Source organism: Panthera leo, chromosome B1 (genome assembly GCF_018350215.1).
Source record: "Panthera leo isolate Ple1 chromosome B1, P.leo_Ple1_pat1.1, whole genome shotgun sequence".
In the NCBI taxonomy this organism is placed as follows: domain Eukaryota; kingdom Metazoa; phylum Chordata; class Mammalia; order Carnivora; family Felidae; genus Panthera; species Panthera leo.
The window spans coordinates 123760903-123783250 of record NC_056682.1 but is presented as its reverse complement, the minus strand read 5'-3'; the positions used below and the strand labels follow the sequence as shown (position 1 = coordinate 123783250).

The 22348-nt window shown below is 36.2% G+C and overlaps 1 pseudogene; it reads right to left on the bottom strand.

The window, feature by feature from the left end:
* LOC122218459 overlaps positions 1-22103 on the bottom strand; it is a 118395-nt pseudogene extending 96292 nt beyond the window's left edge.
* Positions 22104-22348: the final 245 nt, after the last annotated feature.

Genomic DNA, 22348 nt, shown 5'->3' with positions numbered 1-22348 from the left:
TGCATTGTTTTCACTCCTATGAGAACGGCATTCTCCTGTGATATTTCCATCACAGGTGTTATCTTTTAGATAATTAGGCTACCACTTGAAGGGGACACACTTTGTGTGAGGCCCTGCAAAGCTAGGAGCTTTACTATCATCTTCTCATTTCATCCTGCCCCCAACCTTAGGTGGTAAATAATATTATTCCCTATTTCCTAGGTGAGGAAATGGAGGTTTAGGGTTGCTAATTGATTTGCCAGGTACACACAGTTAATGAATGAAGTTAGGATTCTGAGCCAAATCCATTTGCATTGTCACCACCACACCACAATACCCTGGGGAAATGAAGAAACAAGTTAAACACAGCTTTTTTGTAGAATTATTTTTTAGAAATTCTCAGGTCTTTAATATACTAATGCACAAAGATTCTCTCCAATTGAAGGTGTAGAATACATCATGACTCAAACATTTTTGAAAATGGAACTACTTTTTTCTCAGAACATCCTGTGGAAGTACTATCCGAAGTCCATATACTTTAGTATAATTAGGTGATTTCTAAGAAAACCTCAAATCCTAATATCTTGTAGTTTCAATCCAAACTTTGCTAACTGAATCTCTCTTCTTTTTTCCTCTCTGGATCTCTTTTTAATCAAGAGCCCATTTTTTCCATGTGAAATAATATCACATAAACACAGAGGGTTGTAAGAAGGTCATAGGTATCAATGGGTGCCAATAATAAAATAACATAAAACAAAAAGCGTTTATTTCTAACAGGTAATAAGTACCATGTACATTTAAGTAATATCAGAGTAGATTGTATCGTCGGTTGGAAAACTGAGATAGGCTTTCCTAACTGAAATATATTTTTTAAATAATGTTCAAATAAATCAAAGAATTTAGCAAGTGTCCCATGACATGAAACCTGAGCTAAGGTAGTGGGAGAATTCTAAAATCTGTCTCAAACTAAACAAGATCTCTGAACCCAACTTTGCAATCTTTGTTTACTCTCTCGTACTCTTAACTTTTTCTGAGATAAAATTTTGAGCCAAATAAAATTCAAACCAAGCAAGCTGAACTTTTCATCTCTAATTTGTGTTAATTTTAATAATAGTTTGGAGGGTTTCTGAGACTTTCCCCAGCTGAGACCTCATATTGCGAGGTGACACCATCTTTTTAAATGGTCTTTACTCTTCTCTGATCCATGATGTCATGTGGAGAATCATGACCAATAGAACCTGACACGCCCTGTCATGGAGCCAGATACACCAGCTGGGAAGCCTAGTGAGCAACAAGCTTCAGCAAAGGGTAACTTGGAGGTTAAAAACTTGGCTTTTTCTTTTGAGGACCAATCAATTTGAATTACAAAGAACCTTTTTCAAATCTAAGCCAAGCAAATGACTTAGAACTTGTTCCATGGTCACTTTTGAATATAACAAGACTGTAGGACATTCATATATATACACCTTCTTCTGATTCCTTTTAAAACAGAAATTAAAAGTTACTTTTCTTTTAATATTAAAACAAAACTATTATACTGCTATATTCTTTTTTTTTTTTTTTTTAGACTGGTACATAGTTTTTTTTTTTTTTTTTTTTTTTTTTTTACTTTTTTAATGTTTATTTATTTTTGGAAGAGAGAGAGACAGAGCACGAGGTGGGGAAGGGGGAAGAGAGAGAGAGGGAGACACAGAATCCAAAGCTGGCTCCAGGCTCTGAGCTGTCAGCACAGAGCCTGAGATGGGACTCGAACCCACAAACTGTGAGATCATGACCTGAGCCAAAGTCAAGCACTCAACCGACTGAGCCACCCAGCTGCCCCTGGACTGTGGTACATTCTTAATAAAGCTCGAACTATATTAAATTGGCTGATCTAAAAACAGAGTATAAATATTGGCTTTCCACTGAATTCTATTTGAGTATTTTAAGGGAAATGGTGATTTTTCTCAGTGACTTATGGAGTAACTTGTATTTTATGTATGGGGATGAGGGCAAGATGTTCTCACATGGCTACCAGCATTGGCTCCCTTCTTTTAGGAAGGACGTGGTGATACTGCCATGGGCAAAACTCTGCCTAGGGATTAAGGTAACACGACTATATTGCTACTATCTAACCTTATTAAGATATGTCTCCATTTTAAGAAGAAAACCTTACCTCTATAAATGTCAGGGGAGATGAGTTTGAATTTTGGCTGTTCCATCAACTCAACTATTCCAGTAGCCCTATATTTGGCACATAAGTAAGACTTCCAGGATGAAATGCCTCTGCAAGCATTAGAGTAGTACGTACTGCCCCCACATTAAGTCGCTGAACTTCTCCACATGCTTTTTCCTACTCCTTATCATCTTTCATTCAACATCTGAACCCTAAGAAGTTACTTCTCCTTTTACCTAATCTCCCTCAATCAATTAAAAACAAAAGAATCAACTTCAGGTTAATATGAATGAGTTTTGCTGATATATTATGCTTCCATAGATACTTAGGCCATCCCCCTAATCACCAAAACAAACACTTCTGGTACCCCATTAAAAGGAACATAAACTTCATTGAATGCAGTGAAGGTAGAAAACGTAATGGCTTGGGGAAGCAAAGTCCCTAGCACTTCTGTACAGAAGTGCAATTCTGACCAGGATTTTATTAGAAAAGGATTTAGTCCTTGCTCTATGTATTAATTCAACATAATCCCTACCTGGGCAAATGTTTCCCATTCATAGTTTCTGAATGAGCTCTACTCAGGCTATCGTTTTTGCTGTCAGTAAATGTCACCAAGGTGAGAATTGTCTATTTCTTTTCTACTTCAGCCTTTAGCTTCAGCAGAAAACTTAAAAGAAAATGTATGAGCTATCTGTATTAAAAGGCCTTGGTCATTGAATCTTCCATATGTGCTCCCTGGGCATCTAGAAGTTCTGTTTTATTCAAGCTGCTCAAATTTAAGCATCTATTCATACTACGTTGAAATTGATATAGTCATAGCTGTTCCAAAACAATCTATTTATTAGGTCCAGGACTTTCTACCCCATGTCCTGAATAAAATAATCAGAACAGCTTCCTTTTCTCTTTTCTGCACTTTATTATGAGTTAGACATTTGGAAAAAATACAGATCAATGATTTTCCCTTAACATATGACATAGGTGGTTTGTTTGTTTGTTTGTTTGTTTGAAAAAGAGAGGGCACAAGTAAATGAGAGGCAGAGACAGAGGGAAAGAGAGAGAATCCCATGAGGGACAGAGAGGAAGAGAGCGAGAGGGAGACAGGGAAAGGCAGGGCTCACATGAAGCAGGACTTGAGCTCACTTGAAATGGGGTTTGAGCTCACCCGATGTGGGCTCAAACTCATGAACCATGAGATCATGACCTGAGCTGAAGTTCAAAGCTTAACTGACTGAACCACCCAGATGCCCTGACATAGCCATTTCCTCACAGATTTTCCCAGGTTACTGGTTATGATACACATGAAATTGGCTTAATGAGTCCATTTGAAGCCTGTAACTCTTCTACTTTTTGTGGGAGTAATTCACTTCCTATCTTTATATATATCCCTGCTGACGGTTTCAAATAGTGTATATGTTTCCTTTTAAACGTAGTACACAAAACCGAGTGCAGCAGTAGCATTTTCCACCCAGAAGCCAAGACAATATCGCAAAAGCTGAAAATAGAAGAATTTTAAAAAGGTCTATTACAAGACCGAATTGTTAACTCTGACTTTGCCTAGCATACTCCTCAAATATGGGGAACAATATTGGCCCTTTGTCGTTAGCGTCATTGGAGCTTATGCACCTTGATTTTAATTTATTTTGGTGATTTGGATAATAGCAATATATATATGTATATGTATACATACATGTATAAATATATATGTGTGTATATATGTATATATATACTATACATACTATAAATACATATATATACATATACATACATATATATACATATACACACACACACACACATATATATATATATACACACAGTATGCTCACACACAAACTTGTCAATCTTTACTATTAGAGAACATGAATTTTCAGGGCACCTGGGCTTTTGTTGGGCATATCTGAGTCATTCTTTCTGGCATCAGGAAATGATACTTTTGATCTAAGTGAACACATAACCAAAGGAAAAAGTATTTTCTAAAGTTAGCTTATAGTTTCCACTGCTATTAATATGTTGACTAGTATAGCATGATTGAAGTAAATGGCTTTTTAACAGTTGATCCAAACTGAGGCCAGGAGACTTCACAGTCACCACCGAATTCATGAGAAACCTAATCATTTTCTCTTCTTTAAAGTAAAATCAAAAAGCATGAAATACAGAGTTTAAGAGCACGAACTTTGAAGTCAGCTAGGCTTTACCAGTTATAAACTGTTATTTAACCCCCACGATCCTCAAATTTCCTCTCTCTAAAGTAGGGATAACAAAGGATAAGTGGAGATGAACAAAGGGTAAGTGGAGTTTATATAACATAAACTAGCACATAGTAAATGATCAATAAACTATTAATACTAACCTGTATTTCCTTAACATTTGCCAAGGGCATAGAAGAGTTCCTTCAAGTGTCACTGAAATTGGGTAATAGTTCGAGACTCTTTGCCTAAGGCTAATCAGTCAAAAGTGCAATAACCAATAGACATTCAAAACATTCCTTTAACCTTACATTTTTTACAGGAGTAAATGGGAGCCATCAGCATTTTAAGCTTCCCTTCAACCCATCTCCTGCACGTTGGACTGAGCTTTACTTAAGGTGTGGTTACTGAACAATGGCCAAGTTGAGGAAGGAAGGAAGGAAGGAAGGGAGGAAAGAAGAAAGGAAGGAAAGAAGGAAGGAAGGAAAGAAGGACAAGAAGGACAGGAAGGAAGGAAGCAAGAAGGAAAAGAAAGAAAGAAAGAAAGAAAAAAAGAAAGAAAGAAAGAAAAGAAAATGGTGATGGAAAGACTGGAGTTCTGTGACTTAGCAGTGAAAGTCTTTGTATTAAATTACCAGGCCTTTGAACTAATATGTCTCCTAAATGGGTAATTCCTATCATCAAATTTTATTTCCTTTCTTTATTGATTGTATTTCACCCATCACTAATTTTCTATTTCTCTTGGTTCTCATTAACTGCTTTCTTTATATCTTTTTGTTTATCAGTCCTTTGAGGAAATGTGCTCTGCAACATGTTTTAAACAGTAATAAGTTCGTATTTATTTACTTACCAAGCTGTCATTAAGAAAGCATCCAGTATATGCAAAGAAATGTGCTAAGGATGGACAAGTATACAAGGATAAACAAGATAAATTTACTGTCCTTAAGGACCTCAAATTTAGTAGAAAAAATTAAAAAGTGCTCACAGTAAAGAATAACATAAGGCAGATTCTGATTAGTTCCATCAAGTTATCACCTCATTGGCTTATGATAACTGATTTCACAGTGTCCAGTCTTGCATTGCTTTAATGTATATATACCTCATCCTGGAGTCATACTGGTCTTAATAAAAAATCAATTAATTAATTGATTAAAAAAAAACCAGGAGCGCCCAGGTGGCTCAGTCGGTTGGGTGTCTGGCTCTTGGTTTTGGTTCGAGTCATGGGCTCGTGGTTCGTGGGTTCAGAGCCCATGTTGGGCTCTGCACTGGTGCTGCAGGGCTGGCTTGGGATTCTCTCTCCCTTTCTTTCTACCCCTCCCCTGCTCATGCTGTCTGTCTTTCTCCCTTTCTCTCTCAAAATAAATAAATTTTCTTCTGTTGTCAAGGAAAACTTCAAACTCCATAAGGCATTCAGTGTTTTCCATGATTTGGCCTTGGTTAGCTCTAAGTCTCCCAACTTGTCCTTATCTCTCCCAACCCCCACCCTACTTTCTGTTTACTTATCTCCACCACAGAGACAATACGCTGTTGGTTACTCTATTCTTAGCACATACCAGTACCTACCTCATTGAAGCCAACTGACATATAGTTTCATTAAGGGGAAAATTATATGTCTTGTAATATTGAATTTAAAGTTCTAGGATAATATTCAGACCAATGTATCTAAAAGGTAACTGGAAATGTTGGATTAATGCTTGATATGGAAACTGGGGTCCATCATATACAGTTATCTACAGACACATGATCCTTTAAAGCATAGCAATAAACAAGATACCAAGAGTTTAATATGGTGCTATAGGGGCGCCTGGGTGGCTCAGTCGGTTAAGCGTCTGACTTCGGCTCAGGTCATGATCTCATGGTCTGTGAGTTCCAGCCCCGCGGTCAGGCTCTGTGCTGACAGCTCAGAGCCTGGAGCCTGCTTCAGATTCTGTGTCTCCCTCTCTCTGACCCTCCCCTGTTCATTCTCTGTCTCTCTCTGTCTCAAAAATAAATAAACATTAAAAAATATTTTAAAAATAAAATAAAATAAAATGGTGCTATATATTGAGTTAAACACAAATCTTTTCATTCTAGAACTTGAAAAAGAATCTAATATGCTATGATGAATCATCAAGTAGAGTATAATATGTAGTATTTACCAAATTAATTTGACAAAGGAGCATTTCTCTTGGCTGACCATCATTGGCTTATAAACATTTTGAAAGAGAGAGAGAAAAGAAATGAGAAGTGATGAGAAAGGTAGAAAGAGAACCAAGTATGTTAAGTGTTTTGAAAATAAAAGGATCTGTTTTAGGAATAAAGTGGTGCTTAATAAATCAAGTAATATTGGGGCACCTGGGTGGTTCAGTCAGTTAAGCGTCTGACTTCAGCTCAGGTCATGATCTCACGGTTTGTGGGTCTGAGCCCTGCGTCGGGCTCTGTGCTGACAGCTCAGAGCCTGGAGCCTGCTTCGGATTCTGTGTCTCCCTCTCTTTCTCTCTGCTCCTCTCCCACTCATGCTCTGTCTCTTGCTCTCTCTCTCTCAAAAATAAATAAATGTATAATAAAAAAATTTAAAAAAATAAATCAACTAATATTGGAAGACTTGACCGACATAAGTTATTTGCAACAAAATAAATGTAACAAAATATACAATATGGGGTAGAATGGAAGAGAAAGAGAGAAGGATAGTGAGGAAGAGGTGCAGGCACAGAATGAGAGAGTCTCATAGAGGTCAAAAGTGGAACTCGAATATAGCCATCCTGAATTGTCCTAATGATATGATTGAGGTGAAACCACCACTTTCAGCTTCCGGCTACATGAACCATACCGAACTGGGCCAAGAACTCTGCAGTAGTAATTCATTCAGGGCATATAGACATAGCCCAAAATAGAATTTGGATGATGGTTGTGCCTGTTGGAATTATATAATTGATGGGCTGTAGTCCCCAAATTGAGCTTATTTATTTATTTTTGACAGCCTAATTCATTAGAACAGGCACATTGACTGTTTAACATTCCAGAATCATTTGCTAAGGGACAAATAACAAATCTGACCCCAGAGAGACTGCTGACTGCCAATATACCTGTGCTTATTTTATATTCTCTTTCCACACACCCCACTTTTATTCCATTTTTATCTGCCATTTCTCTGTTTTACTTGACTTTTTCCCTTTAGAACCAAGCTTTCGGTGAGTCTCATTTTCCGCTTATTTTCCACCTTCCATTTTTTCTCCTTTCTCTCTGACCAACAAATGCTATATAGAAGACAGACTCATTCATCTCTAGAACCTTATCTAGGGGAGCATATGTTTCTTTTCTTTGAGGTCAGATTAACTATTCCTTATATGTAACAAAGAGGAAATATGCATTGGCAGCAAATTCAGCTATGGTAAACCATCATTTCTGTCCACTACGTTAAGCCAATTTAACATGCTTAAACATGCCTTTTGTCATCGACAACAAAAGCAAAAAGCAGCTGAACTCTGGTTAATAAATCATTTTCTGAGGCAGAAAGACTGCTTGGGAAATATGATGCCAGACATTTAAGACTATTCTCTAAAGGGTTTTAGTCAGGAGTTCACCCAATTTTCTTATGATTAAAACTGTTTTAACAAAAGACATTTAAAAGAACATGAGGAGTATCTAAATTTAAAAACCAGCTCACTAAGTAGTTGAGGCAGACTTTGTAGTTGCAGAAGAGTTTATTGGATGAATTATTACTCCATAGGGTACAGTAATGGGAATATATTATGGAGGTATTTCATGAGGATATGAATTCCAAGAAAAGTTAGCTTGTGCATTTCAAACAAATTGCAGGACTTCAACCTCTCTCTATTTGAGCTTCCACTTTTATTAAATTAAATTAAATGCATTAATTATATTTCAATTATTAACAGAGTATATAATACGTAATAAGGTTATAGGTGGAAGTGAGGTGACCTGAGCCCTCACCAAGAGACCATTGTGGCCACTGCCTCCCAGCTCCAAGAGTACATTGCAAAGCATGTACTGTAAAAGACACAAAACATCTCAACACACACACACACACACACACACACACAGGACAAACTTCTGGAGACCACATGTTCAGTCGAAATGGCCATCTATGTTTTAACCACACACACAAAGATATTGTATGACTATTATGGTAAAAACTTGACAGTATCATGTTTTATAATTGTCACTGCCAAATATTTGAGAAGATAGCATAAACAGGACTAGCTATTCACACTCTTGTGTTTTATTTCATTACACGAGGAAAAGAAATTGTGTGGTATCATATATTCGTTCATGTTAGGTAGTACATGCTTTCATTTTAGCTAGGACATTTTCTGATCAGATGATACATTTAGAAATACGTCTTCAGGTGGTCTGGGATGAATTTTTCTGGCCCAGTTTTTAGCTTCTCCTCCCATCCAGCTGGTATATGACTTTTAGAGCTTGGTCATGCTTCCAAACTGAGCACACTCAGAACAAAAGAGAGTAAAAGCCTTTGAACACACAGGTGCCGCTATATGCAGAATCCCCTGTTGCCATGCTTATTGATGTATGTGGGGGAGTGACAAACAACCCTGGCCAGATAATATAGTAATCTCCAATCTCTGAAATGACATTGTTTTCCAATAGATGACTAACATTGCAAAATACCATCATCCATATGGACACATAGAGTAAAATTGGGTTGAATGGCTTTTAAGGTGGTACAGCAAGCTGTGCTTTGAAAAGAACCATCCACAACCAAAAGAGGCAAGCAGCAAATCTCTGACTAGTGTATAGCTTGATACTGTCTTTTTAACAACATACTATATTTATATAAATGCTTTAGCCTTAAAATAATTAGGTCCATAAGTTAGCTAAATGCCTTCATAGTAACCGTGACATTTATGTGCCAGTTACTGTGCAAAATGCTAAATGCTCATTATCTCTCTTTTGTATGAGAACACTGAGCTGATAGAGTAAATTATTTAGTATGCCCTTTTAATTGTATTTTTATTAGATGTATTTAATGGAAAGAGCACTTCTATGAGACAACTTCTAAATTTAAGGCTACTGCTCCATACAATTAATACTACCCCCACCATCTTTCTAAGCAAATATTTATTGAGCACATACTATTCTACAGGCATTGTTCTAAATGCCTTACTCATTCAACATTCACAATAAACCCATGAAATATTATTATTACCATCTTACAGGTGAGAAAACTGGGAGCAAAAAGGTTGTTCAACCAGATATTACACATGGGATAAGAGGCACACACAAGACTTGTTCCCAGACATTCTAAGTATTCTTTTTTTTTTTTTTTTTTTAATTTTTTTTTTCAACGTTTTTTATTTATTTTTGGGACAGAGAGAGACAGAGCATGAACGGGGGAGGGGCAGAGAGAGAGGGAGACACAGAATCGGAAACAGGCTCCAGGCTCGGAGCCATCAACCCAGAGCCTGACGCGGGGCTCGAACCCACGGACCGCGAGATCGTGACCTGGCTGAAGTCGGACGCTTAACCGACTGCGCCACCCAGGCACCCCTAAGTATTCTTAATCATTTTAATGTACTGCCTCTTTTACAACCTTGGAATAGCTCACTTTTTGGGGGTATTATTGCAAAAATTGTTGTGAGTAATGTTGGTGAAAGAGTTTTGTCTTGTGAAAAGTGCCATGCAAATAGTGGTGATTTATTCATCCATCCCTCCTTCATTCATTGACTGCTTTGTTCTACTAAACAATGAAAGCATCAAAGTCAGTGAAATGTTATATTGTTTCAGATGGTAGACTGACTTCCTACTTCCTATCCAGCAATAAAGGGTCAAAAACACTGATTACAACCCATTCGTGTTTAAATTACACTTTGCTAATCCAAAAGTAGTTTTACATTTGCCAACTCTTGTCTGATCATTTTGTATGTTTCCCAGACAAATAATTAAAACAGTGTGAAACTTTCAAAGATATATCAATAAGATACTCACTTTAAATTGTGGTTCAATTTAACAGCACCTGCATCAGTTTCTCCCAACTTCCCAATAAAGCTTGGAAAAGCAACTTCCTTCGCTAATGTAAATATCCTAGAGAAAATAATTACAACTTAAAGTCAACTGTATGTGATACCCTATGTAATTAAGCACAGTTTACTCCAGGAATGCACAGATGGTTTAATATCAGTGCAATTTATCAGTACAATTAATCACATTATTAAGTTAAAAAAAGAAAAAAGTGCATTCATAGGCAGTAAAAGGCAGTTTTCAAGCATTTACCATTTATTCCTGCCTCACACAGCAGCCAGATACATCATTTTAAAACACAAAGCTTGGGGTGCCTGGGTCGCTCAGTTGGTTAAGCATCTGACTCGATTTCTGCTTAGGTCATGATCTCAGTTTGTGATTTCAAGCCCTGCATTGGGCTCTGCACTGACAGTGAAGAGCCTGCCTGAGATTTTTCTCTCTCTCCCTCTCTTTCTACCCCTCCCCACCCCACTCTCTCTCAAAATAAACTTTAAAAAATAAAATAAATAAAACATAAAGCTTATTATATCATTTTTTTCTTCAAAATTCTCCAATGACTTCCCACACTCTTTGAAAACATTTCGAAGTTCTTACAATGTCCTGAACAATTTTATATTGTCTGGCCCCAAATCATCTCCCTGATTTCATCTTTAAGCCACTTTTCACCTTATTTTTTTCCCATCTGTTTTCTAAGAAACGAAATGTACCCACCTTGGGGAACTCTGTAATTGAAGTTTTTCTACTGAAAACCTTTTTCATTATATTTTCATGTAATTTTGTCTCCTCACTTCATCCAAATTTTGCTCAGGTTAACACTCTTTAGAGAAACCTCCCTGTGGGAAATAGTTTTCTTTCTTTGTCCCCATATCAAGTTACTTTCCAACCTTGCTTTACTTTCTTTATAACATGTATCCATGGGAAATCATATTTTATGTTTATGTATCATTTTTCTGTCTGCCTCAATAGAACAATACATGGCATATGCTGGATGTCCAATAAATGTTAGCTAAACCAAGTCGTGAATTCAAACTCTGTATGCACCATGATGAATCTAATGATGTCTTATCATCATCAAGAACAATTGGGCCAAATCAACAGCCCACACCATATTTAAAATAAAATTTTATTGACATATAAAACACTACATAGTGTACATGACTTTAATGTTTCAGAGGGAAAAAAAAATCAAAGTACATATTTATAGAAGAAAAGATTCATAGAAATTACACCTACAGTGGATTTTCCAAAGTGGAATGTTTAAGTAGAGCAGTTACTGGAATTTTTGTTTGTTTGTTTATTTTTATTGTCTTTTGTTTTATTGTTTTTTATCTTATCTACAATGATTTCCTGTTTGTTTTTTATAACTGTGTGGTTGGTGTGTACAGCATTTCTGTCTGACAGAGATACACTGTACCTCTTGGTTGGTACAGAGATTTGCTTTACACTTGATTGGTACAATGGACTGAATGTTTGCACCCACTTTCCCAAATATGATGAAACCCTAACCCTTGGCATGGCCGTATTTGGAGATGGGCCTTCTAAGGAAGTAAGTAACTAAGGTTAAAGGAGGTCACTAGGGTGGGCCCCTGATCCAATAGGATTAGTATCCTTACCAAGAGAGATACCAAAGGGCTCACTCTGTCTCCTCATACATGCATCAAAGAAAGAGCGTGTGAGTGCACAGCAAGATGGTGGCCACTTACAAGCCAAAAGAAGAGGCATCAAAATGAAATCTACCCTGCTGGCACCTTGGTCTTGGACTCTTAGTCTCCAGACTGTGAGAAAATAAATGTCTGTTGTTTAAGCCACCCAGAGTGTAGTACTTCGTTAAGACAGCCTGAGAGATCAAGACAGTTGGTAAAATAAACAGACGAAGCAAATCATGATCAAATCGTTCACCGTCAAGTTATATAGTGAACTTAAGGACAAGAGTCAGATACCCTTTTGACTTTCTAAAATGTTTAAATTCAGAAAATGCAAGAAAGCTTCACATTAAATCAATCGCTACATAATAGGTACATGTGTTTGTACACTACAAGATTTCTTACGGATAAAGAATAAAAATGTGTGTTTGAAGATATACAAATAAGCATTTTATGCTGGACACATAAAACCTCTCTCAACCCAGTAACTTCAAAAATCCACTCAAAAGAAGTATTGAAATATTGTTGCTTAAAGATGTCCAATACTTAAAGATGTTGCTTAAAAGATATAATGACATTGGCTAAGTAAAGTAATGATTTATGGTATATTCTTACATTGGGAGTATACAAATAATAAATATCACACTTTAAAGAGCAATCGTATGGAAAATCACTTACAACGTAAGTTAAGTAAAAATAATAACTTAAAAAGTATATATTACAGAATTTAATTTTCAAAAATATATTCTATATTGTAGAAATAGATTCAAAAGAAACAGCACAGTAGTAATCTTTTAGGTGAAGGATGTGTTAATAACTTTTATAATTATTCTCTTTTTTATACTTTTTAAAATTTCAAAAACTCCTACAATTAGTATAACCAGGTAAAATGACTATAACTTTTTTGAAGGACAACCTTGCTTCTTATAAACCTGAGTACTTTTGAGACTTATCAAAGGTTTAAGATATTGTATATGAAAATGACATATAAGAAGAATATATAGGGAATATCTATGCTATTATGTTTGTGAAGCACGGAAGTAATATAAAAGGATAAAAGGGAGAAAAGCGATACATTTCACCATTTGAGAAAAGGCATCATTTTCCTTTTCCATAAGACAAAACCTAGGAATTATCTGTAATCCCCTTCTACCAATTTAGGATCAATTTTAACCCCCAATTATTTATCAAAACCAACTTTTTTTTTCATCTTTAGTTTCCTTCCCACCTGCATTACCCTTCTTCCAACAGAGCTGCTACATCAAAGTCAGAATCATTTTTTGAAAATATGATTTTATTCCCACCCCCACCTCTAATCTCAAACTTTTAGTTGTTCTCCAATGATCATAAAATAGAACGAGGCCTTCTTCTGAGCCCTGCATGATCAAAACCTGTCAGCTTCCCTTTGTGAAGCATTCTTCTTCCTGATCTAATCATAGTGTGACCTCATTTCAATTGCTCAGAGTACCACACACCCTTCAACCAGAGAAAGGAAGATACTCTTACCTAGCTGCATTCTTCAGATTCTGGTTCACTGGTTACTTCACCAAAACACTCTATGGCTGGTCAGTAAGGTGTGTTCCCTTACTGGAAGCACTTATAACATCTTAGGTCTTTCTTTCAGGACACTTAGCTTGTAGCAATGGATTTGTTTTAGTAACGATTTTATAAATATGGCTCTTCTTTGACTCTAAGCTCAATGAAACTCTGTGAAGTCAAGGACATCACCTGTTTTCACTTACTATTTTACCATCTTTCCCATTAGGCCCAGAAAAGTGTCTTGCATACAGTAGTGATTAATAAATATTTATTGAATACATATTTTCACAATATTTCAAAAATCTGCAGTTAAAAAATAGAAATACTAAAATACTCATAGACAAGAAAGAAAGGACATAAAAAGACATAAACAGTGCAATTTATTGATAAATACATAAAATGTAGCCCTTCAAATAACATTTATAAAAGATACAACCTATATCTGCAAAAGCTAAAAAAATTTCAATTAACACCTTAATGTCAACAGTGGCATCTCCAGATATCACTGCTATAGATCTTTTTATTTTCTTTGATTCTCTTTTCAATGTGTTTTCATATGATTATAAGCACCTATTAATGTTATATTATTTTAAAAGAAACTTACTTTTGACAACAAGTTAAATAAAATGATTCAAAATAACTTAATAGGGATATTTATCATCTCACATACTAAAAAGCTCAGAAGTCAGTAGGATTCTCAGGCTGATATTTTCAGTAGCTCAGTGCTGTCATCAAGAACTCAGGTTTCAAAAATCTCTCTGTTGGTTGTCTTTTATCTGTCAGCTTCTCCTTGATTTGGGACCTCATGGTCCCAAGTTTGTTGACATATTAAGTGAATCATTGCCTTTTGTTCAGATCTTGTGAAAGAGCTGAAGAAACCTCTCCCACAATCATAGACTATAATTGGGCAAACTTAGTTCCTTATGCCCGACTCTGAATGAGTAATGTCACCAGGGCAATGCCAGGCATTTATTGGCTCAGATAAATCAGGTTCTAGTATCCAGATAAGCTTTCTCTCAATCACATGGTGGAGAAGTAGATACATGAACAAAAATGGAGTGCTATAATGGAAAAGAAAGAGGTGAGAGACAGATACTAGACAACTAAAACTGTATCTCCCTTTATTGACACATATTAGAATTTCAAAAAAGGAAAGGAAAGAAAAAGAAGAGTAGAGAGAAGAGGAGAGGAGAGGAAAAGAAAAAAAGGAAAGAGAAGAAAAGAAAAGAAGTAAAACAACTTAAATATCTAATCAAGCACAGTAATGAGTGCCTTATACCCATTTTGACTTTTCATAATTTATATAAGAGAAAACACAAATTTTATCCCTATTGAACTGATAAATATCTTCTTAGATTAACAAACTCATTCTGGATAAACAATACAAATTTACATTTTCTTTTTTTTTTTAATTTTTTTTTTTTTAACGTTTATTTATTTTTGAGACAGAGAGAGACAGAGCATGAACGGGGGAGGGTCACAGAGAGAGGGAGACACAGAATCTGAAACAGGCTCCAGGCTCTGAGCTGTCGGCACAGAGCCCGACGCGGGGCTCGAACTCACGGACCGCAAGATCGTGACCTGAGCTGAAGTCAGACGCCCAACCAACCAAGCCACCCAGGCGCCCCACAAATTTACATTTTCAAGTATACAGATCTGCTCTGTATGCTACACATTTAATTTAGCCCAGATCTAGGCACATCTACAGAAATAATAAAGTGGAATAATGATATGAGCATCCATTTGGTTCAACAACATGGTACAAATAAACTAATTAAATGCACCAAACCTACTTTCAAAGCTGCATATGATAAAATTGATCCTTCTGCAGAGATTCTAAGCTTGTCTAATTCACAAAGGACAGAAATTCTGACTTTACAAAATTATTACAATGGACAAGTGGTAGTATTTACAGTGCATTCACAGTGCAGCTACACATTAAAACCTCAGGAATTAATCGTTCAAAGAACATCAGAAGTCCAAAAAGTATACTTCAGTATTCTAATATACTATGCAGTTATGGATTTCCTTTATATGTAATAATATCGATTCCTAAACATATAAATTGGGTTGAAACATATGCATAAAAATAGCTCTTTTTTATAATATCTGCATGTTGCTTATATAGGTAGTTAGATTTTTTTGTACACTATAATAGCTCTAAGTTCTTTTTGTCTCTGAGAAACTTGTCTGTTGATATGAATAGTTGTCACCTTTTCCATTTGTATATTTCGATCAAATGGAGGAGTACTATTGTCAAAGATAACTCTGAGATTCTACAGAGATAAACACGTCTTGGGATTTCTTACAACTGACGTAGAAAGAAAAAAAAGCAAATATTAGTTTTGACCCCCTCCTCAGAAGTTTCTCCATGTAAACTCAGGTTCTCAGCAGATTTCTCAAGGAAAATGTTATGACAGTCCACTAGCTTTAGATATGCTATCAGAACATCTAACTCTGTCTAGGTCTTTGAAGTTACAGACAGATATATTCTGATTCGGTTTCTACTTCATGCTTCAGCATTAAGCAAGGGAAAAAAAGAGAGGGGATGCTTTCATTTTTGAGGGCACCTAATGCAAAGGAATTTTACTTCTTTAGCTATCACTGAGGAATGCTGTTTACTTGCTCAGTCTACTCAGATCACTAGGGCAGTGAGCCAGACCACAGCACCCCATCTTACATTTACATGAAGGGCTTCTCTCAACTTATTTACTTGAGGAATGAAACAACAACAACAAAACTTAAGAACTGGTCAGTTATTTTCATTTTATGTCACAAAGCCATAAATATATACAGAAAAGTATAACTATTATATTCATACCACAAAATTTTAATAAATCTAGAAAAGAAAAAGAATAAATAGACCCTGTTAAGTTCTACGAAATCACCTTAGTATATATTAATAAACATTTTCGTAAATATTATAGTGAAAGGGGTTAATATGTAGCATATAACATATCTTTAGACATAAAGTTAATCTTAGTGAACTATGTCTCTTTTCCTAATATGATTTCAGATCTTTTCAGATAGCTCCTGTTGTCCTTATGAAGTCATAAGGCAAAGAACCTTATTCAACTACACAGTTAAGAATAGAAATGTGAAATGAATTGACCCAAACAATATTAATGGGTGCTTTATTTATTTATTTATTTATTTTAAGGGTTATTTATTTATTTTTGAAAGAGAGAGAGAGAGAATGTGGGGATGGGGCAGAGAGAGAGAGAGACAGAGAATCCCAAGCAGGCTCCACACTGTCAGCGCAGAGTCTGATGTGGGGCTTGATCCTACAAACTGTGAGATCATGACCTGAGCCAAAATCAAGAGTCAGATGCTTCACTGAGCCACCCCGGTGCCCCAATGGGTACCTAATTTAAAGTAAGTAGTACTACTTACAAAAGAGGATTTTCTGGATAGTAACAAGGAGCTTAAGATATGAACTTCCTTTCAAAGAATTAAACAGGTCACTGTGAGTAGATAAGGAATTCATAAAGCGTATGAACAGCAATGTTTGTATTTGATTACATGCAAAATAATGGGTTCCAAGTGTAGATGTTATAGAAAGTCAAAGAGAATATTATCAACGTGAGAAAAATTAGAAAGCTTTTCTTAAGGAGACAGAATTGCTTAGGATTAACACCTGTGATACAGACTGTTAGGTACTTACCTCCCCTTCCTTTTTACTCCTCAGTAAGGTTACACAAATTTTTAGAACATGTTACCACCTAGAATAAGAGAATACATTTCCCAGCTTCTGCCTCTGCAAGATGTGGTCATGTGACTAAGTTCTGGCCTATCAGATATAAGATGAAGTCGAAGATTATAGAACTTCCATGAAAGTGCTTAATAAAGACATGATTTTTTCTTGAAGAGACTCCCTTTCTCCCATTTGTTTTCTCTCTCTTTGAGGCTGAAATTTAAATATGATGACGCTAAGATTGTGTCATCATCCTAGGAGCTGAAAGTTAGAATCAAAGAAGGATTCTTTTGTATTAGAAAGAAGTCCCAACTTGCTTATATTACTGTCATTTTAAAAGTATGCAGCCAAATTTAAACCAACTAATATAATAGAGAAGGTAAGTGTCCCTGCCTGGGACACCAATAAGTTTTCTTTGTATTGGCTGCCTTGGGGAACATGTTAAAGTGACCATATCTGCTTTCAGGGATTTTACCCTAAAGAAAAATATGCTGAACAAAAATATTGCTTCTTATCTTGGTATCTTTTCCTAAATTGATCTTGAATGTGCAATAACTTGTATTGACTTGAGTTCTTTTGATTGAAAAGCTAGAGGCCAATTTCACATATGTCAGTTTGTTCTGAAGCACAGATCACGTGATCTTAAAGAATTTTCATCATTAGGTACTTTGTTTCAAGCATATCCAAAAAAGTCAACAAATACCTTTGCATTGGATTTTACTTAATAAAACAGAGACATATAGAAAATAGAAATATATAGGGGGAAATTTGCATATTCAAAGCATTTGACCAATAGAAATGACAAAACTTTTTTTGAAAAGATTAGTAAGGCAAAAGCATATTTTAAAAACAGAATCATCTTTCAATTCAATCATCTCCACTTATGTAGAGAATCTTAAGCAAATGATAAAGGGAAATACTTCTTAAGATTAGCTTGTTTGATTTTTTTTTAATTTGCTTTTTTGCAATAGATGTTCCTTAAATGTTTAAGAGCCAGAATTATTGAAATATGTTTTCAATGTGTGAAGTATTTTACACTATCTTCACAGTGATGCTTAAATTCAAATATTATGCATAACTTCAGGAATCACCAAAAATGTTTTCCTGTTCTGTTTTGCCTTCATTCCACAACATATTTATATTGTAAAAATATAAATATTACAAATATGTGTTTACAAAATCTTCTGTGATAAAAAAGAATAAAAAACTACTGTACACTTATAAATATAAAATAAGCTTGGGACATCACACACTCCACAAATGGCAGAAACACAAAGTTCAGAGGCACTGTTAAACCAGAAAAGCAATTTGATAAGTTGCCAACATGGTTTGTCTCCCTTAAGTTTTATAAAATCCTTTGTGCATATCTGGAAAGATAAAGTGCAGAAGGGTTTTCAAGGATCATCTTACAATCCTTTCCAAATGTCATTTGCCTTCTTGCCTAAAATAAAGCTTCAGTTCAAAATTAACACAGCCCCCTTGCTTAGGATTAATTTGGATACCTTCCTTCTTTAAGGAGCCAGACATTTTATACAACTAGTTAAAGAGTCCTGTTTGGCAAGCAGTTGGCAGAGGAGATCCCACCCCCTAGAGTTTTGAGTATGAGGGTCTATCAATGTCAAATCTAATTGCTCTCAGTGTTTCCCACGATTGATAGAGTTGAAGCCAACAAGTCCATAACATATCTCATCATTATAGCTTTCTCACTGTGGGGCTGATTGGTGCACCTGCCCGTGTCTGACCAAGGGCCAGTCAGATTTGTTTTTTTGTCTCTCTTCTGCTCGTACAGAGTAGAGCTGCCTCCTACCCTGAACATGGATTCACATTTATCATTTAGAGGAAATATGGGTTCATTACCAAATTCATAAATGAACCAGTATGACTAATTTTAAACATAATATGGGCAAAAGAAAAACTGATATTTTTTTTGTCTATGAACTATAAGACAGGCATAGACTTAAACTATAAAATGTGCATATGATTAAACTATAAGATGGGAATAACTACCAACTAACCATACACTATAAGGTAGGTGTCAACTTAATGCAACAGCCCATCATGGAGAGGCAGTTAAGGAACATACATTGAGAGAAACTATACCTCTAGTGGCTGCAGAATCCAAGGGTCATGCGTTTATAGGCTTAGAAGTTCATGAAGATAATTTTTGCAATATCAAAAAAAAATTCATAGTCACTAGTATTCGTGGTGCTCAGCTAGTTCAGATACGGCAACCTCTTTGACAGGGAACTCTTCTGAGAGGAGTACACTGAAGTGAATTAATGGGCAAAGCTACAGAGGTCATTTTTTCTTACTAGAGAAATAATTGCCTATCAAGACAATAACTTAGAATGTTCAGATGAGTCGTGGTATGGTAAGTGCACAAATAGGTGTGCACGTGTCTATATGTGTGTGAAATATGTAAAAAACTACAAAATTAGCATTCTATCTTAAGACCTGGCAGCATGCAATTAATGATTTCATAAACCTGATGTATTAGTCTCAAATATCTGTAAATATCATGTCCTAACTATAAATGTAAAATACAGCAATTTATGAGACAACCAGAAATCATTTTTGGCATAAAAATTCACTTTGAATAAACAAAATTCAGGATGAACCGATCTTACAATTTTGTTTTGGCTTGCAATCTTTATTTTAACATCAACAATTAATCAACAGAACTTATCATGGTCAATTGGCTTTCCATCCCAATGGCCATTATATAGGATGGCAGTATGTTTCCTCTTAGAGACTGTGCCAGTTTCACTGTGGAACAGATGGCAAGTCAACTGGGTTTAGGAGGGTAGTCTAGATGATGCCATATTAAGTGACATCTTCCAGCAGGAATCAATTTCATTGGACACTGGTGCCACCTTGACACATCACAAGGCTATCTGCTGCCTTCCATCAGACCTGTTGCCACTGTCACATGAAAATAGAGAATCTTGGGCAGTCATTGGGATAGATCTCCAGTGCACTCTTGGAAATCTCTTACAAAAACGCCCCAGCTTCCAGGTGAATTTCTGCCCTTTAACTGTTCAAACAGAGAAGGGAGTGTGGTTCTAGTCCACATTCTGAAAGACCTAGTGGTTTAAAAGAGTAGAATGCACCTTCCCTATAGTATCAAACACACAACTTTTTGTCTGGCTGAAAAAAAAAAAAAACAAACAGTGATATTACAGTCCCTTTATCCCCTGCAATATAGTTGCCTAGAATAATTGAAAAACAGCACTTTCACAGTAAAGCAGTAAAAATACTAATAACGTATAAAATCCCTATCATTATATTCTTACTAAATGAAAATACCTGTCACCCTATTCAGTCTAAAGCCAGGTTAAATTTGGCATGAATTTGTACATCCTTAGCATGAGCTTGGAACAGAAATAATTTCTTCTCCTCCATTCCTGGAGCTCTGACTTCTATTTGACTTTAGCTCAGCATTTCCATTTTATACCAGAACATGAACCCTCACTGGTATTCAGTTCCCCTGAATTGAAGTAATGTCTCAGCTAACGAGCGGCTTCCAGTAGGGATCATGTAACTGGCATAGCTACAGCAGAAACAGCACTGCGTTCTGCCAACATTCCCATTTCATCTACCCTGGGTAGCTTTATTGTTGTGCATGTTTATGAGCATGAATCTTCTTGTCTAAAGATTACAATACAAAAGAAGCAGATCTCTGCCTCTGAAATGAGGACTAAAGCTTTAGAATGTGGCGCCTTTGATAGCAAAAATTGTCATTGGGAAATTTACATCTCAGAGCAATAGGACCCACCTTTTTGCCAGATTGTAATCAGTTTCAATTCGGTCTCTATTTTACCAGCTGAAAGAAATATGCAGATTGCCTTTCAACAACAACTTTTAAAATTATTTTAATGCCTATTTCATTATTTTTTGAAGAAAATCAGCAAAGGTTTCCTGTTTTCTATGCTTAATTTCTTGTATTAAGAAATGATTGCGAATTGGGGCTTTTTTTTTAATCTTCAGTCCAGCATGCCTAAGTTCATATCACAAATCATCAACATTGAAAAAAAAGCAGCATTCTCTATTGGCATCTTTGTCTTTGGGTTTAGCTTTAAAATCCATTTCACGAACACCTGCTTTCCATGAGGATCAGGCAAAATATTCTGTTCAAAAATCAGTGCTATAGAGCATTGCCTGGTGGCTAGCGCAGATGACAAGAAGCGATGACAAGGAAATTTTCAGTGGATCTGTATCTCACCCAGGATTGTTTTTGTGAACCCGGGTAACCTGTGCCCTGCATCTGTGGTTTGGTAATATTCTACTCAAATTTGTCTGTCTGCATGCACAGGGCAGAGAAAATATCCAGCCATGAAAGGAAGATGGTTATTTTGGTTTATGAGTTAACTGAAATACCTCCACCTTACCCTCTACCCTCAGTCAAGATTTATTTCTTTGTCTCTTTTTTTGCCCAAGGGGAAGTTAAAAAGACTACTCAAGGCAGACAGCTACAGACACTGTATGGCGTTACTTCGTTCTCACAACAACCTTGTGAAGGAGATAGTATTAGCTCGGTTTTATAGTTCAGAGAACAGAGGCCAACGGAGTTTAGTTAACTCTTCAAGACTTACAATTAAGAGATAAGAGTCAATATTTGAACCCAGGTCTACATGACGTCAGAACCCATGCTTTTTTCTACTATCAATGATGGCAAAGCAGTTTTTCGTCTCTTGATGTCAACTCCAACTGATTGGCAGCAGCTCTTTGTAAATTTGTCCTTAGAAAGATTCTGAGGTCAAGACCCAAAAGAGATATGTGCTGGGTTCTGTTAGTCTTACCTGAGAAAGTGGGGGAGGGAGGAGCTTTGTCACAGGTGCTATGTACTTGACATGAAACCATTTGGTCTCCCAGGACCGGGTCTGTTCTCTGATCTGCAAGTTGGAAAACAGGCTTTTGTATGTCTTCATGTTGCCACTCAGGGTTGAAGTGTCATCGTGGTGAGCCCTACTATGATGCCTCCTCTGAAAACAGAAATCTGTTGCAATGAGATTTATAGTTAAGGAACAGATTGAGCGTGATACAAATTTCACAGTTGCTTATGCGCAATTTCATTAATGACAAAAACCACATGACAGCAGAAAGCTGCACCCTTCCGAACCAAGACGCATAGGAATGAACAAAAGGCATACATGCGCACACCTCAAATATCTAC